Source organism: Perca fluviatilis, chromosome 3, assembly GCF_010015445.1.
Source record: "Perca fluviatilis chromosome 3, GENO_Pfluv_1.0, whole genome shotgun sequence".
Lineage (NCBI taxonomy): Eukaryota > Metazoa > Chordata > Actinopteri > Perciformes > Percidae > Perca > Perca fluviatilis.
In genome coordinates this window covers 29,141,196-29,154,971 of record NC_053114.1, presented here as the reverse complement: position 1 = coordinate 29,154,971, position 13,776 = coordinate 29,141,196, and the positions used below count along the sequence as shown (strand labels likewise).

General features: G+C 39.4%; 1 pseudogene; it reads left to right on the top strand.

Annotated features, from left to right (window-relative positions):
- Positions 1 to 7,462: 7,462 nt before the first annotated feature.
- On the top strand, positions 7,463 to 12,663 carry LOC120556495 (annotated as a pseudogene).
- Positions 12,664 to 13,776: the final 1,113 nt, after the last annotated feature.

The following is a 13,776-nucleotide window of genomic DNA, read 5'->3' as shown; positions in this document are numbered from 1 at the left end:
TTTGTTTGGGTGTGCGTTGACTGGGTTGACACGGAGTGAATACTTAAAAAAATTAACTTTGACTTAACTATACTGTATGTTGCTCTTTTCTTGAGGAGAACAACAAAAACACTTTGGCTTTCAAAAACCCAAATGAAAAAGTGAATTCATATTAGCACAGCAGTTTTATAACTAGCCCAGTGGTTTTAAGATGCACAGATGATTCAGTGCACATACAGTGCCTTGCGAAAGTATTCGGCCCCCTTGAACGTTTCGACCTTTTGACACATTTCAGGCCTCAAACATAAAGATATAAAACTGTAATTTTTTGTGAAGAATCAACAACAAGTGGGTCCCAATTATGAAGTGGAACGAAATTCATTGGCTATTTCAAACTTTTTTTAACAAATAAAAAACTGAAAAAGTGGGCGTGCAAAATTATTCAGCCCCTTTACTTTCAGTGCAGCAAACTCTCTCCAGAAGTTCAGTGAGGATCTCTGAATGATCCAATGTTGACCTAAATGACTAATGATGATAAATAGAATCCAGCTGTGTGTAATCAAGTCTCCGTATAAATGCACCTGCTCTGTGATAGTCTCAGAGGTCCGTGTAAAGCGCAGAGAGCATCATGAAGAACAAGGAACACACCAGGCAGGTCCGAGATACTGTTGTGGAGAAGTTTAAAGCCGGATTTGGATACAAAAAGATTTCCCAAGCTTTAAACATCCCAAGGAGCACTGTGCAAGCGATAATATTGAAATGGAAGGAGTATCAGACCACTACAAATACGAGACCCGGCCGTCCCTCTAAACTTTCAGCTCATACAATGAGAAGACTGATCAGACATGCAGCCAAGAGGCCCATGATCACTCTGGATGAACTGCAGAGATCTATAGCTGAGGTGGGAGACTCTGTCCATAGGACAACAATCAGTCGTATACTGCACAAATCTGGCCTTTATGGAAGAGTGGCAAGAAGAAAGCCATTTCTTAAAGATATCCATAAAAAGTGTCGTTTAAAGTTTGCCAAAAGCCACCTGGGAGACACACCAAACATGTGGAAGAAGGTGCTGTGGTCAGATGAAACCAAAATCGAACTTTTTGGCAACAATGCAAAACGTTATGTTTGGCGTAAAAGCAACACAGCTCATCACCCTGAACACACCATCCCCACTGTCAAACATGGTGGTGGCAGCATCATGGTTTGGGGCCTGCTTTTCTTCAGCAGGTACAGGGAAGATGGTTAAAATTGATGGGAAGATGGATGGAGCCAAATACAGGACCATTCTGGAAGAAAACCTGATGGAGTCTGCAAAAGACCTGAGACTGGGACGGAGATTTGTCTTCCAACAAGACAATGATCCAAAACATAAAGCAAAATCTACAATGGAATGGTTCACAAATAAACATATCCAGGTGTTAGAATGGCCAAGTCAAAGTCCAGACCTGAATCCAATCGAGAATCTGTGGAAAGAACTGAAAACTGCTGTTCACAAACGCTCTCCATCCAACCTCACTGAGCTCGAGCTGTTTTGCAAGGAGGAATGGGCAAAAATGTCAGTCTCTCGATGTGCAAAACTGATAGAGACATACCCCAAGCGACTTACAGCTGTAATCGCAGCAAAAGGTGGCGCTACAAAGTATTAACTTAAGGGGGCTGAATAATTTTGCACGCCCAATATTTCAGTTTTTTATTTGTTTAAAAGGTTTGAAATATCCAATAAATTCCGTTCCACTTCATGATTGTGTCCCACTTGTTGTTGATTCTTCACAAAAAATTACAGTTTTATATCTTTATGTTTGAGGCCTGAAATGTGGCAAAAGGTCGAAAAGTTCAAGGGGGCCGAATACTTTCGCAAGGCACTGTACAATCTCAACACATTTGTCACAAAACAATTCTCTTTGCTGCTGGGAGTAGTGCCAACGTTTCTTGTCAAGTTAAACCATAAACAAGGTGAGTCTATCATTTTTTTTAATGGCCTTAAGACCATGGTCTCAGTGGGTTCATTTGATTAATAAAATACAATGTTCATTTAAACTATTAACCTAATGGGTTCTACATCAGTACTCTCCTGTTCTGAGAACTTCAGTGTGAACATATCAGTGTGGAGCATCAGTGCGCCCTGGAATTTATCCAGTTTATAAGGTGCACACAAATTTGTTTTTTCAGATTAGTCATCAATCTCAATTGTTTAAATCAACCACGCAGGACATGAGAGCATAGCAGAGCATCATAAAAAGCTTCCACCTACCAGGTCACATAAAAACATCATAAATATCAACATGTAAGAAGAGGTCAATTTAGATTAAACATAGGAGTACAAACATGAATAAAAGCCACTAATTAAGGATTAGGACCCAGACATTGAATGTGATGTAAAGTAAACAAAAGACCAAGTCTTCCAATAGCTCCTGGAATCAAGGAGACTCTTGCTTTCCAGCATTATCCCAGCAGCGACAAGAAGGAAGGAGGTCAACTCTTTGTTTAGTGGAAGACTAGGATCCAACTAACCTTTTTGGTGACATGCTTCAATTAATATCTTGACGCTGCACTTATTTATGGTAATATCTAAATCACCTAATTGGCACCTAACCTTATTTTCTGTTTTTGAAACCAGATTCAAGCCACCATAACCAAGGCATTGCACACAACTTTAATCTATTCAATAAAACTCCCATTAAAAACAAAAGTCAATAAATCACTACACACATGAAAGGGATTTATCTTTCTCGGAAAAATACTCATACTCATATTTCACTGTGGCATAAAAGCCTTGAATAGGTTATGATGAATTCTTAATTTGGAATTGCTGGCTTGGGAATGGAAAGCGGGACTTTTACTATATTATTGCAAATCACATGGAATGCTTTGCTGATTATTATTATCAATGCCGTCATAAGACATATGGTAGATATGACATAAGAAAGACAGTGAAATTGCCTTTAAATCAGTTTTCCTTTCGTAGAACAGCACTGCTATTGCAGCAGGCCTGGATGAATTTAGCCTTTTTGCATTACGACTTTTGAACAAACCCTACGCCTCTTCCAAGAAATGTTCTTTTATACTCATGCCTGTTGGTGTCTAAGTAGGTATAATGAAATACTGTATGTCTTAAACTCAACAAGAACTTTGTTGTTGCTTGTTTTTCCCAATATTCCTTTTACCCATTATTCAGAGGAGCACTTAATGTCTTAAGAACTGTACTAAATACAGTAAAACCATTTTTGTGTATACCAGAAGTGAACACCTTTCCACATTCTCATGCTGGATAACTGAGAAAACTAACAATATTAAATAAAAGGGTTTTGTTTGGTTTATTGGTTTAGAAAAATGATGAGTATTTATTCTATAAAATTAAACGTGAAGTGAGCTAAACCTATTAAAAATCAATGTCTTTTTGTCTTCCTGACTGGTTTCTCATTTCGTTTTTTTTCATCTGCTTGATCTTGTTATATTTGATGTAACTCAGAGATTGATTTGACAGAGAGACCGTGAGGCAGATGGACAATGAAAGACATTTTAGCCTACATGATTACAATTAAATAAAAGATTTTATTAGAAGAATCAATCATCAATCTGTGTCTTAAATATCTCTTTTACTTTCTGCATGCCATTTTTCCTGATGAGCAACATCAAAAGAGTTGAAGCAATTGCTGCACTGATGCTCCACTTCTAGTCTTCCCTGGTATTTAAAATGATTTTAGACCTAATTAGTAGTAGGTGTGATTATTATTACCACCTATTTACACCACATGTGATACAAGTGTCCTTAGTATCACAATGCATAACATGAAAAGCTCACAGATTGCTCCAGGAGGCAGAGTAATGATTGAAGGTGAAGGTATTCAGAGGTTGGAATGGTTGTGTACTGCAAATGACAGTCAGCCATGATGCTAGTACTTTAACTGTTCGCTGGTGATGCTACACCCCCAAAAATGCATTTTTCTTCTCTTTTGGTTCAAAATAAAAAATAGGTCAAGTCTTAACACATTTATGTACCGTGACAGCTCTCATCTTATAGACTGGAGGTGGTCTGTTTCTCATAATGTGGACAATTCTGATCCTGTTGCCTTTTTGCCCTCATGAATTTTCACTTTCCAGGAACACAGGCCCGGGTCTTTCAATTTCTTTCTGTGTTCCCAGGAAACCACTTCTGGGCCTGCATGCCCTCTCACTCCTACCTCACACTCGATGCACTATTTGTTTGAACTGATTCCATTCAACCTCTCAGAGTTACACAGGTCCAACTACAGGTCCTGATCCTCTGGTTCTTTATCAGCTCAGCAGGTGTGGCTCCAGTGGTGGTCTAGGAGGTTGACCGCTATTTCAGCAGACACCTTGACAGCTTTGTTTCAAGGCTCCCCTCCCCAATTTTCCAGATGCCACCCTTGAACATCTGCACTGAATGCTTAGCGCAGCTATTAGATGATGGATGGTGTTGTGCAGTTGTTACATGCTTGATGTCATGCTATTTTATAAAATGTTCGAAGTCTGCACTCACTGGGCACAGTACAGCGGGGATTCCATGGGTGGCGAAGTCATAGACTGCATTGGGTGAGCTTCAAACTACTTAGAGTAAGCATCAATGACAATCAGAAACAGTTTCCCCAATACAGGCCCGTAAAAATCAACATGAAGTTTCATTCATGCTCGATTTGGAAACTCCCACACAATGTTGTGATGCTGCTGCTGGAATGGCTTTTGGTTGGCTTGGCATACATGTATGTAATGTCAGACTGCAGACTCTAAATCTGCATCCATTTTTTACACCACACCCGCGGGCCACTGCCTGCATCCTTCATCTTTCCGACCTGCTCAATGGCTATAGCCCAATCAGATTCCTCAGATCATCAAGCTTGTGTCTCCTGAATGGACCTAGAATTATAAACTAAATCAGGTGAAGGTGCATTTGGTCACTATGGTGCTGTTCTCTAGAACAAATGATGACCTGAGATCTGCTGCAACTGTATCTTCTTTTCAAAAGCAACTTTAAAACATTGCTCTTTGCTCAAGCTTTTGGTAGTTAGTGTGTGCCTGTTGAAGTCCATGTGTGAGACCTGTATTAGGACTAAGACAGGTATGGTTGGCTGAAAGGTTATTTTTAATTATGTGGAGTTTTTTATCTATGTATTTTCTATCTCATTTGTTTGTTTTGTTTTTACTGTAAAGCACCCTGAGTTAAACCTAAATTGCGCTATACAAACACAATTGTGGACTCTGGATGAACCTAGAGCAGACTGTTGGGGACTTTACATTGCTCAAGCCACACAGAATGACGTTCATACAGGTGAATACAACAAATTCACTTTAATGGTGGTAACTCTGTCTCACAAGAAGAACGTCAACATTGCAACGTAACAATGTGTGTGGGCACACACTGTACAAATTATGCAAAAATTATTGTTTATACATGTCACTGTTGTCTTTCTTCGTGATGTTTTATTCAAGTGTCTCCCCCTACACTTCCACCTAATGTTAGACCTACCTGTTGCCTTCCCCTGCGCCACCATCCTCACACCTGAAAGAAATGAACTCACTGTTAAATATAGCAGCCTAAATTCAAATCTTAAATCAGCCTAGTGATGGCATCAGATAAGACAACTGTTAGGCAGTAAGGTTGTGCTGCTGTTGAAATTACATTGGATTTTAAAAAGTACAAATTTGGAGAGCCACTTAGCTCAGACCTTTAAAGAGAGAGAGAGAGAGAGAGAGAGAGAGAGAGATAGAGAGAGAGAGAGAGAGAGAGAAAGAGAGAGAGAGAGAAAGAGAGAGATAGAGAAGTGACCATGTAATTACAGCTTCCATGTCACCCAACAGATGTAACTATAGGTCTAGCCTGTATGTCTCACAGCTAATGGTAAAACAAAAGCTATTAATGATTCCTTGGTAAACCAGAGTTATTGCATTAGTTATGTTTTCCAGATTCTTGTCATTTATTGTACATGCTACCTTATATTTTCCAGTTTTCAGCTCAGCAACCTCGGTTTTGCATATTCTAAGCTAGCGGTAAACCCCCATTTGGCTGCTACATTCCCAGTGTTACCAAATGCTAGCTAGTCTGTTAACATGAATATTTGCAAGCCTCCAAGCACAGACACAAAAATCCTACCTGTTGGCTTTCACCATCCACTTATTTAACTGCTGTTGCATCCCTTGACATGCTATCTCCTTTTCCCTCTTTCTTTTTCTATTTTTAGAACCCGACAGCTTTTTTGCTTTATCCATCTTTTTATAGACAACTCACTACTGTACCTGCTCGCGCAACGCTCACAGTGCCCCCGCTCGCGATATTATGAATCCTACTATGGCCACGCCAAGACTCGCCCTTCAACAGCCCGGGTCTTGGCGTGGCCATAGAGAAACACACAAAACAGCTACATATAGAAAATATACATATGTATTTTTAATTTTTTTTTATGCATCACTTTGGCGCTCCCATGGTGCTGCGCCCCTATGTGTCACATATAGCACATACCGACTTTTTGCGCCACTGGCCGCATGCTCAATCAGGTGAGCTACCAGGGCCTACCCCTTAGATTTGTCTTCTTCTCTGGTTAAAATGCACAGTGACATTTTAACTGACCTTTTTTAACTTTTATTTAAGTAGGCTACATTTTACACACGTCATTTTAATTATTCCATGTTTAAAGTAAGTTTGCTATCTATTTTATTTTTGAGCCACCAGTGTATACTTCTTTATCATCAGCTCCACCTGCGACCATTTGAAGGCTAACTAAAATGGCCACCTTTCCAGAAATAAACATTGTCTTTTCCAAATTCACATCACAGAAACTGATAAAAGGCTTTGCGGTATATACTGTCTATGGGTCAACTACACAACAGTATAGCTAACTGTTTATGGCGCTACAACAGTGCAGGAAACGGAAATTAACTATGACAGAAATTGACTTTTGTAATGAAATATTCGGCCCTCAGGAGCAGCATTGGGCGCAGTGCAGTTGAGCAGTATTCGATTTGGTGAGCCGTGAGCGAGGACGAACTCCGGTGAATTCTTGGATTTAAGATGTTGTGACTTTAGTAAACAACTCCCTCTTTATCGGAAATTTTAAGACGTAGCCAAGTAAAGATGATTATCGTAGTTTTGGAATTCTTTTCATAGCAATTTTTATGAATGTCGAGTGATTTAAGCTAAATGTTGGGTTTCTCTCTAAATTATCACTAAATTATTAAACATTCGCATTATTATATCACTAACGTTTCTTTGTTTAGCTTAGACATAGAGCTATTGTTTGCTATTAAACGTGAGTAAAATGTATTTAAGTAAAATTAAACGCATGTAACGTTAGCATATTTAAAATGTAATTGCAATTATATTTAACGTTGCAATTAGCGTTACGTTAGCTAGCACATTACTGTTTACGTTACCACTCTATGTAACGTTAGTTAGCTAGCTAGTTAGCGAAGCTGAGGTGTAGCTAGTGGTTAATGTTAGCTAAATAAAAAGCTCTTGATTTTACAAGTAATGGACCGTCCATCAAGGTTTGTAAACTAGCTAACTTTTTAAACCCTAATTCGTTGACCTTTTCTTTGCCTGATTTTGATTAACTTATGTCTGTTGAACGCTAACACGTTGTTTACTGTTGACACACAGGAAGACAACGGTTGTGAGTTACTCTGAAGCAAAGGACTTTGATCATGGTGAGAAGTTATGGCCTCTTATTCATGCCACATATAACGTTACAGCTGTATATCTTACAAGTCTTGTAGACAAAGCTTACACAATTTGCCTTAGTCTAGGTATTATTGGTTTAAGCAATGTTGACTAGAAATCCAATCAAACAATTCACCTCAGTCTGTAATATTAGCTGTACTAGGTGCAGGCAGCGCATTGTTACATCCTTGTGGGTTTACTGACTGCAACACTTAGCTAGGGGCAGGAGAAATTTAAGTGTTTTTTCAAAAAGTGCCAGTTACAGCTCATTTGCAGACTTGAGATGCCCATAAATACACATAAGTACACATAGACAGTAGGGGTGGGTGATACGGCCCTAAAATAATCATGATATTTCAGGATATATCTGCGATAATGATATTCTTGATGATATGACAAATAATTCTCTTATAAAATATAAATGTCACAACAAGGTGCATATCTAAACAGTTGCCAAATTAATAGGAAATTACGTCAACGAGTAGGAATATTGCCATTATCAAGATCAGGTTTTTTTCACATCATGATATTAAAAATTATACTTGTATTATTGTGAACAATATGAATTGGCACACCGCTTATCAGTATAGACAGACATACAGTAACAAACTCAGTCTTCTATCACCACTAACATATCTCCATGTTCGGTCTTCATGTTGACAGATGAGGATTTTGCCTGGGTGAAGGCTCCACCCAGCAAAAAGGCCAGAGAGGATGTGAAACAGGAGAACAAGAAATCATCGAGCAAGTCCTCCAGTCAAGAGTCGAAATCACAATCTACACTGAGCCAGAAGAGCAGGTAGGTGACAAGATAATGTGGACCATAATGTGTCATTCATTTATATTATGGGATGAGTCCAAAAAAATGTAAATTAATCTATCAGTTTTTTTTTTTTTTTTTTAAAGGTATTTGAGGAGTAAAATAAACGTTGAAAATGTTAACATCATGCATTGTTTGAATCTTCTCAACATTCATTCTGTTGAGACCATTAGATGTGAAGTTGTACGAAAGAGATCTAGAAGCAGCCATTACACTATCCTTTCTCAAAAATGAAGATGGGATAAAGGACCAATCTCCAACCAGTAAAGGTATGATTTAGTTTGAAAACAGTAAATATAATAGTCTATTGTTAAAAGATTATCATATTAATGTTAATTTTCTCTAGGAGATCTCAAGGTTCAAAGTGCCTGTAGTTGAAAACACAGATCCAACTTCTTTGCACATGTCCAACTGCAGTGTAGATTTGGCAGTTTTTGGTAGATTCCCTTTTTCTATAATTGCACATTTAATTTCCAATCGCTTACCAAATACATTGAATTTAATCTTATTAGATTAAGGATAGAAATGGTATGAACATTTTCTGTGGTGGTTTTGTTTTCTTTAGGCCTGGATGAAATCATATCAGAAAAAGAGTCACCTGCCCTTTCCAGACAGAGAAAGGCTACCACTAAAGGTGCTGAGGATAAAAAGCTTACAGATGAAGATGAAGACTATGAGCCCAAACTGACACCAGGTTGTTATCCCTCACTAAATACTTATTTTCTTTCATCAGTAAAATCACAATAACTCCATTCCAGATTCAGAAAGTGATGAGAATTTCAGTGAACCAGCTGAGAGCGAAGATGAGGAATTCACAGTGAACAAAGTCAGCAAAACAAAAAAAAAGGATAGAGTTACCAAGAACGAGAAGACCAAAACGCCTCGTGCAGGGCTGGACTGGGACAAAAATTTTTTTTTGGCATTTTTGGCCCAGGCGGCCCACACCCACCGTGATTGGTCAGACACATTCCCTGCAGACAGTCCTCTTAAAATATGCATGCATTCTATGATATGAGTTGCCTAGTGGTCAGCGTTCATGTGATCATTTTGGATCCTTCAAGAGGGGTCTCAAGATTTATCTGTTGATCTTACACTTAAATAATTCATTCATTCTTAGAGTTATGATTTGTATATTTATGGTATTTTAATATTTTTTTATTATTGATATTTGATATTGTATTGCCATTATTGTTATTATTACTATTTTGCTTAATATTGGCTTAGCAACTTTAAATTTAATTTTAACTATTGTAAGATTCATATGTTGTCGCTTTGGACATAAGTGTCTGCTAAATACAATAACCATAACCATAACCCTTCCCAAAAGCTACAATAAAGCTGAGAGTAGTATATGCCCTGGAAAAGAGCACCAATACAAGAGAAGCTAATTAAGCCATTCAAGGAACACTGATGCTTGTATCAACACTGATTGTATAGATCACACAGACTTTTCAGCTACCCAACAGGCTAACCACTAGCATTTTCAATGTAAGCTTAAACAGATACAGCCACTAACTTTAATGTTACAGACAAACTGCTTGTTGTCGTTATGACGTGACATATACACACACACACACACACACACACACACACACACACACACACACACACACACACACACACACACACACACACACACACACACACACACACACACACACACACACACACACACACACACACACACAGCCTCCCTCCCTTCCTGAGAGACCCGTTAATTTGCCTACTCCTTACCACATCGTCATCTACTCTCTCTTCCATCTTTTCCTCACTCGCTCCCATGGCCCTGTCATGGTCACTCGCCTCCTCCTTGGCTTCTTCCCTGTCATGAAGTTGTTTCTGCTTCTCTGTATAGCCAGCCACCTCTCCCCCTCCTCGGCTTCAGGTAATGCTGGTGTTGAAGCAGCTACTACAGCCCCAAACATGTCCGAAATTTTTTAGGAATCCGCCTGTAGATTCTTAATCTTTTTCTCCTGTAATTTCTCTGCACCTCCCTTGCACTTTAGTGGTCATTTGTCCATTTTAACGTGGATGCTAAACTTCCAGCATAACTATTACAGCCTCGGTGTCGAGAGCGAGAGGGAAATATGCCATAATGATATTCGAGAATTTATGAATCTTTATGGGCCGGCCCACAGTGGCGTTACGCCAGTTACTTTAAAAGAACGTTACTTATTACCTAGATTACTTGATTTTAAAAGTAATGGAGTTACTTTACAGATTACTTGATTTTAAAAGTAACGAAGTTAGATTACAAGTTACTTTATTAGTTACATTCAGCAACTGCCGACAACACCCCCACAGCCTCAACATAAAAATGACAACCGGTTTACTGTGAGGCAGCTCGGCATTGCAAGTAGTAGGGATCTGGTTTATTATGGCACAAAAGAGAGCGAGTTAACGGTGTTTAAGGACAGCATTTCCGCTACAACATACTGCCCGACTAACTTCTTCAACCCTCCCCCCACTTACTGGTTTTGCACCGAAGTCCAGCTTTTGTTGTTTGGGTGGTGGGGGACCTCCTTCTCTCTGCTTCGAACCACCTGCTGGGACTTGCTCTGTAAGTGTGACTGCAGCGCTGCGACTCCAAATGGTTCTTCAAATTTGACGTAGTGTTTTTGTAGCTAGATAGCACTTTGTCGCCACCAGCACAGAGTGTACAACGAACCTTAATATTCGTTATATTGCTTAAAAAAAGCCTATTTATATCGGCGATTCGGCCCAAAAGTGCGTCAGCCCACCTGGAAAATGCCCGGTATGCCAGATGGCCAGTCCAGCCCTGGCCTCGTAAAAAAAAGAAAAGCAACCTTCAAAACCATCAACGTCTAGCTAAATCACAGGCAGCGGGTATGTACCTGAAGTTCATCGAAGAAGATTTAGCTTTTTGGCTGTAATGGTAATTTAGTCATTGTCATGAGAACTACTTTGTCTCACAGCAGCTTTGACACCAGTGAAAAGTCGTCCAACAGCCAAACTTGCACCCAAAGGACCTGCTTCATCCTCCGTGGTTTCCACATTGAAACCATGCATTATCTCTAAGCCCAGCAGGGGGCAGGACACCCAAGTGGAACGCTCAATGGTGTTTTTTGCTCCTAACTGCTCCTTCCAGGCAGCGCTGTACATATGTGTGTATGCATGTTTGTATATGTATATATATGTGGATATGTGTGTGTATGTACGTATGTGGATGTATGTATGTATGTATGTATGTGTGTGTGTATATGTATGGGTGTATATTTTATTTATTTTTTTACTTTATTATTTCTCTAGGAGAGACACCAGGGTATTTGTGGAGGTGACCTTTTATTTAAGGTTTTAAATTCCCGCTGTCCTTCCTGTCTAGTGGTTCTTTTAACCTTTTAATGTCTGGCCGTCTTTTAAATAGCCCCCTCTTTTTTATTTAACCAAAACTGTTTTTTTAAGGAGTTTTTTTAAAGTATTTTATTCACACCAGTGGTCCCCTTGTGCCCGTGCCCCTCGTAGCGGCCATTTTGGGCGCTGCGTTTTAACCCAAACCTAACCTTGTTCAGGTAAAGTCCATAATGTAATTTGAGTGAAATCTCCAGGTAGCAAAATTTTCCTTTGTTTTTGTACGGATTAAATAAAAGATAAAATATGTTTAGAGGAGCTGTATACCGATTTTCTTACCATTTGACAGAGCCAATCTCATCTGTCTGTCAGAAAGTAAAAAAGTGTATTTCACAAAATGTCCAACTATCCCTTAAAGAGACCTTTCTTGAATTTAAGGGCAGCGGGAGTACAATTGAAAGATTTGAAGGCCTACTTTGATCCTTAATCTACTCTAATCAGTTTGAAAAACAAAGGCCCTGAAGTTATCAGGAGTGTGATCTTGGATCATATTGTTATATGATATATCAGTGTAGATCCTCTATTGTTAGTGTTTGAAAAGGTCATTGAGGGACCAATTTTTTTTACCCCATTTAATATCCTCAGTTACCATTGGTGTCTTTTTCCACATACAGTATTTTGCATGCCAAAGGGAACACTTGAAACTATCCTGTGTCTAAAAACACAAATCAGGAATTAGCTCTATGCCTTCCTTGTTGTGGTTATGGACATTTCTGTTGCTGTTTTGTATATGTTTTGTTGTTGTTGTTGGGTATTTTTCTGTTCTCCTGTTTTCACTGTGTATTATTCTGTTCATTGTGTGTTCCTGTTTATCCAGTATTGACTGTGTGTTCTGTGGACTGTGTATTTCTGTTTCCTGTTTTATTTTGATAGTCCTGTTTTCTGTCTTGTCTTGTCTAGTTTTACTTCCTGTGTTTTCCCGCCTTTGTCTCTCCTAATGTGTTTCACCTGCTGTGTCACCTTCCCCTCGTTACCTCATTACCCAGTGTATTTACCGTGCGTTCATGGACATCGGAAAAACATTTTTCCGAGTGAAAACGTCACCATTCACGTAACTTCCTGTGGGAATCAGAGGTGGGAAACTCGGGCTGGATTTTGATAACCGAGTTTCCCAGTTGGTGACGTGTTGTTGACAACTGACGTTTGATCACTGAATATATTTCAATGACAATAAACTGTTTATTGTGGACAAACGCCTCTGCCAAGAAACATACACAGACAGAACATGTTTAAAATTATTCATAAATAGGCTATGTAATTATATTAAAAAAACCATCATCCATCCGTGTCTTTTTCCGTGCTGTCCTGCAGATAACACAAACACACTCACCTGGCGCATGTGGCTTGTTTCGCATTAACAAAACAGCAGAAAATATTTTGTTATTGTGGTCTCCATGTTTTCACACACCTGATGCTCTCGGCTACGGCCAACCGTTGGTGGCAGTCATGCAAAAAGTTGTTATGCCAAACGCCAATATAACAGAAGAAGAAGAACGCGCATCCCGACCATGTAAATGCTGCCAGTCGTAAAAACAACAGGCTCGTTCGAGATGAGCCAGATCTGCGCAGAATCGATCACCAGCGATCGGCGCCCAATGCATGCCGGTTAGTTTTGTGTCCGACTTGATCCCGACTTGCTCTGACGTCATGCATACGTGGACAACGATAATCTCACGAGACCAAGGCGGCCGCAGTTCTGAGACGCAGGTAGCGCAGTTGCTTTTCACCGACTGCAAGAGCCAGGCGGACGCAGGTGGACCCAGTGCATGCTGGGAAACGCCGGCCTCTCAGCTGATCGAACAGCTGATTGGTTCAGAATCGACTCACCATGATGACGTTTTATATAAACTTTTTATTGATTTTGAATCGGAGGGATTTTAACAGCTATTTGTCTGATTTAAATGCTTATTCCTTACAGAACACATGTTGTGGGGCT